The sequence below is a fragment of the Eriocheir sinensis genome, chromosome 32 (assembly GCF_024679095.1).
Source record: "Eriocheir sinensis breed Jianghai 21 chromosome 32, ASM2467909v1, whole genome shotgun sequence".
Taxonomy (NCBI): Eukaryota; Metazoa; Arthropoda; class Malacostraca; order Decapoda; family Varunidae; genus Eriocheir; species Eriocheir sinensis.
In genome coordinates, this window is record NC_066540.1 from 17,105,981 (window position 1) to 17,110,980 (window position 5,000).

General features: G+C 50.6%; 1 long non-coding RNA gene across 2 annotated transcripts in view; it reads left to right on the forward strand.

Annotated features, from left to right (window-relative positions):
* Positions 1-2,034, forward strand: part of LOC127006342 (uncharacterized) — a 29,036-nt gene extending 27,002 nt beyond the window's left edge. The window contains exons 2-4 of one of the 2 annotated variants that reach the window (XR_007759486.1): positions 81-179; positions 1,470-1,568; positions 1,843-2,034. This is a non-coding gene — a long non-coding RNA (uncharacterized LOC127006342). The remainder of the gene's footprint in view (positions 1-80; positions 180-1,469; positions 1,569-1,842) is intronic. The other variant, XR_007759485.1, reaches the window with a different exon arrangement.
* The last annotated feature ends 2,966 nt before the right edge of the window (positions 2,035-5,000 follow it).

The following is a 5,000-nucleotide window of genomic DNA, read 5'->3' on the forward strand; positions in this document are numbered from 1 at the left end:
TGGATAGTGGAGTGTTTCCCATGTGGTATTGGTGTGCTGGATTTGGCCTTCACTGGTAGCGTGGTAACATACACTCCCAGGTCTTTCTCTGCCTCTGTGGTGGATAGTGGAGTGTTTCCCATGTGGTATTGGTGTGCTGGATATCCCTTCACTGGTAGCCTGGTAACATACACTCCCAGGTCTTTCTCTGCCTCTGTGGTGGATAGTGGAGTGTTTCCCATGTGGTATTGGTGTGCTGGGTATCCCTTCACTGGTAGCCCGGTTACATACACTCCCAGGTCTTTCTCTGCCTCTGTGGTGGATAGTGGAGTGTTCCCCATGTGGTTTTGGTGTGCTGGATATCTCCTCCCAAGGTGCAGGACTTTACATTTTTCTCCATTGAATTGTAGCAGCCACTTTTTGTTCCGCTCCTGTAGCTTGGTGATGTCTGACTGTAGGAAATCCGCCGTCTAGGAGTTAAGACTTCCAGTGGCGGACGAGTCGATCTGTTTGAGAAATAACTCCAGCCGATGTCTGCACTGCCTCGCCTCGCTTGGGTCGTCTGAGTGTTGGTTCTTGTTCCCGGGTTGGTGTGTAGCGTAAAGAGCTTGGAATGACTGACATTGCTGGACTTGTTTCAGTAAGCGAAGACCTCCTGGATCGGGTCCCCACACACTCGTCTCTATTTGCAACGTGAAGAGGTTATCCCATCCGCTGCGATTGGCATGGATTTTGCCTTCACTGGTAGCCTGGTAACATACACTCCCAGGTCTTTCTCTGCCTCTGTGGTATTGGTATGCTGGATTTTGCTTTCACTGGTAGCCCGGTAACATACACTCCCAGGTCTTTCTCTGCCTCTGTGGTATTGGTATGCTGGATTTTGCTTTCACTGGTAGCCCGGTAACATACACTCCCAGGTCTTTCTCTGCCTCTGTGGTATTGGTATGCTGGATTTTGCTTTCACTGGTAGCCCGGTAACATACAGTCCCAGGTCTTTCTCTGCCTCTGTGGTATTGGTGTGCTGGATTTTGCTTTCACTGGTAGCCCGGTAACATACAGTCCCAGGTCTTTCTCTGCCTCTGTGGTATTGGTATGTTGGATTTTGCTTTCACTGCCAGGTCTTTCTCTGCCTCTGTGGTATTGGTATGTTGGATTTTGCTTTCACTGGTAGCCTGATAACATACACTCCCAGGTCTTCCTCTGCCTTTGTGGTGGATAGTGGAGTGTTTCCCATGTGATATTGGTATGCTGGATTTTGCCTTCACTGGTAGCCTGGTAACACACAGTCCCAGGTCTTCCTCTGCCTCTGTGGTGGATAGTGGAGTGTTTCCCATGTGGTATTGGTGTGCTGGATATCCCTTCACTGGTAGCCTGGTCACATACACTCCCAGGTCTTTCTCTGCCTTTGTGGTGGATAGTGGAGTGTTTCCCATGTGGAATTGGTGTGCTGGATATCCCTTCACTGGTAGCCTGGTCACATACACTCCCAGGTCTTTCTCTGCCTCTGTGGTGGATAGTGGAGTGTTTCCCATGTGGTATTGGTGTGCTGGATATCCCTTCACTGGTAGCCTGGTTACATACACTCCCAGGTCTTTCTCTGCCTCTGTGGTATTGGTATGCTGGATTTTGCTTTCACTGGTAGCCTGGTAACATACAGTCCCAGGTCTTTCTCTGCCTCTGTGGTGGATAGTGGAGTGTTTCCCATGTGGTATTGGTGTGCTGGATTTTGCCTTCACTGGTAGCCTGGTCACACACACTCCCAGGTCTTTCTCTGCCTCTGTGGTGGATAGTGGAGTGTTTCCCATGTGGTATTGGCATGCTAGATTTTGCCTTAACTGGAAGCCTGGTAACATACACTCCCAGGTCTTTCTCTGCCTCTGTGGTGGATAGTGGAGTGTTTCCCATGTGGTATTGGTGTGCTGGATATCCCTTCACTGGTAGCGTGGTAACACACACTCCCAGGTCTTTCTCTGCCTCTGTGGTGGATAGTGGAGTGTTTCCCATGTGGTATTGGTGTGCTGGATATCCCTTCACTGGTAGCGTGGTAACACACACTCCCAGGTCTTCCTCTGCCTTTGTGGTGGATAGTGGAGTGTTTCCCATGTGGTATTGGTGTGCTGGATATCCCTTCACTGGTAGCGTGGTAACACACACTCCCAGGTCTTCCTCTGCCTTTGTGGTGGATAGTGGAGTGTTTCCCATGTGGTATTGGTGTGCTGGATATCCCCTCCCAAGGGAAGGAGATGAAGAAGAAGAAGAAAAAGAAGAAGAAGGAGAAGAAGGAGAAGAAAATCGTGGATGAAAAGAAGAAAGGGAACAAGAATTAAGGACGAGGAGCAGGAGGAAGCGGAGGAGGAGGAGGAGGAGAAGAAGAAAAGGAAGAGGTATTTTTCTATCCTAACTTTATGTCGTTAATATGCACGATGAAGAGTACAGGACCCAACACTGACCCCTGCGGCGCTCGGAGGCCCGCCAGTGATGTAGACCTCGCTGTTTCCTCCCTGCAAGCCGACCTCTTATCCAACAACAACAACAACAACAACAACAAGAAACAGACAGCCAGACAGAGTTGATATTTCCGTTCCTGTTTTTTTTTTTTTTAAGTACACACACACACACACACACACACACACACACACACACACACACACACACACACACACACACACACACACACACACATTTTCAACCGGATTAGCAGAGCGTGAAGCCGCGGATGGACGCAAGATAATACGGAGGAGGAGGAGGAGGAGGAGGAGGAGGAGGAAGCTGTGAAGTAGGAAAGTAGAGAAACGATAATATGGTAGAGGAGGAGGAGGAGCTGGAGGAGGAGGAGGAGGAGGAGGAGGAGGAAAAATGTGTCACGTCATGGTTGAATGAATGAAGGAACGAAGAGAGGAGAGGAGGAGGAGGAGGAGGAGGAGGAGGAGGAGGAGGAGGAAGAGATTTTATAGGGGGAGACGGTGGCTGAGTGGTTATCGAGCTGGGGCGGCGTACAGGAGGACACAAGCTCGCATCTCGTCCACCATACCAAGCTGGCAATTCTTCAGTCACCGCCGAGACGCCTAAGACGACCCACATGCCGTCCTGAAGACCACCTGGGGCCGCCTTCAGAGTCACGTTGTTTGTTTTGATGGTTACCAATGGCGGGAATCGACGGTATAGTTGTCCACGTGAAACTGGCCGATGGGGTAGTTTCGGCTGCAGAGGAAGGGAGAGGTGTTGAGAGTGCGTGGCAAGGTGCGGGGCTAGGCTAACCCCGCACCCGTCACTACCCCATCGGCACTGTGAGCCAAGCGAGATGGCGCCACTATAAACACTTGCCTGCGTCACAGTGTTCGGGGGCCGACCATCACGCCCCACCTAGAAAGCTTGACAGAAGGTGGTAGAGGAAGAAGGGATGTAGGAGGAGGAAATGGAAGGACGAGGAGGAAGAAGAGGAGGGAGAGAAGAAGATTAGAAGACAGGAAGAAGACAAAACCCAAGAGGAAGAGGAGGAAGAAGGAAAGGAAGAAGGACGAAGAGGAGGAGGAAGAGGAAGAGATTGGAAGACAGGAAGAAGACAAAACCCAAGAGGAAGAGGGGGAAGAAGGAAAGGAAGAAGAGGGACGAAGAGGAGGAGGAAGAGGAAGAGATTGGAAGACAGGAAGAAGACGATGGAAGAAGAGGAGGAAGAAGAGTTCGTAAGTCTTCTTGAATGTGATGACAAGAAGATGAGGAGGAGGAGGAGTCTGGTCCTTCCTCCTCCTCCCTCCTTCCTCCTCTCCCTCCTCCTCCTTCTCTCCATTTCCTCTCCCTTCTCTCCCTTCTTCCCTCCAACCCTCTCCTCTCTCCCTCCCTCTCTCCTCCTTTAATCTCTCCTATTCAACCTCTTTCTTTCCTTTTCCTTTCCTTCCCTTCTTCCCTCTCCTCCTCTCTCTCCGTTTTTCTCTCCTCCCCTCCTTCTCTCCCCTCTCTCTCTCTCTCCTCTCTCCCTCTCTCTCCGTTATCCAGAAATCATTGCGGGAGATAATTCACGAAGCTCATCTTAAAAACGTTCTGTTCTTTTCGCTAACTTCTGTGTGACAGCTCTGTACCTCTCATCCGTTTTCTTTGACTTTCCGTTATTTCCACGCTAAATAAACTGTGGTATTAACGAATCTAACCTTCTGGTGTGCTGTCAGACCGTTATTGCTAGTTCGCGGCCCAGCTGGGAGGGAGAAAGTCAGCTTGGAGTGATCGCCGTTACAGAGCTCAAGGAAGCGCATCATCCCGCATCAATCCCCCGCGTGATCGTCTCTTTCCCGCCGTGAAAAGGTTATTGGGGTACTCTTAACCCCTTGACTGAGGATATCCTACCAAAAGACCACCAAGCTACAGGAATGGAACAAAAAGTGTCTGCTACAATTCAATGAAGAGGAATTTAAAGTCCTGTACCCTGGGAGGAGATCCAGCACACCAACATGGGAAACACTCCACTGTCCACCACAGAGCCAGAGAAGGACCTGGGATATGTTACCAGGCTACCACTAAAGGCCAAATCCATGACAATCGCAGCGGACGGGTTGAGAGGGGAGGAGGGAAGACGCGGGAACATGGAAACACGGAAAGGCACCCAGCACAAAGGCTATTGGCTTATGACGAGGTTGCCCGCTCTGGGGATGTCATCTGCTCGACAGTCACTTGGCGTCCGCTTGACAGATGAAAACAGTTCGGTGCGTACTACATCCAGTTCACACCTGGCGCAACGATGTAACGGTCTATGCATTTTTTTACAAGAGTTGATGATTTTCCGTCCGTTCCACTTCAGCAGGAGGGTTGTTCCAGTGGCGGATGACTCTGAATAGAAACTCCAGCCAATGTCTCTACCAGCGTTGTCAAGGAGAGTTGTTCCAGTGACGGATGACTCTGAGAAGAACCTCCACCCAATGTCTCTTCCAGCGTTGCCAAGGAGGGTTGTTCCAGTGACGGATGACTCTGAGAAGAACCTCCACCCAATGTCTCTTCCAGCGTTGCCAAGGAGGGTTGTTCCAGTGGCGGAT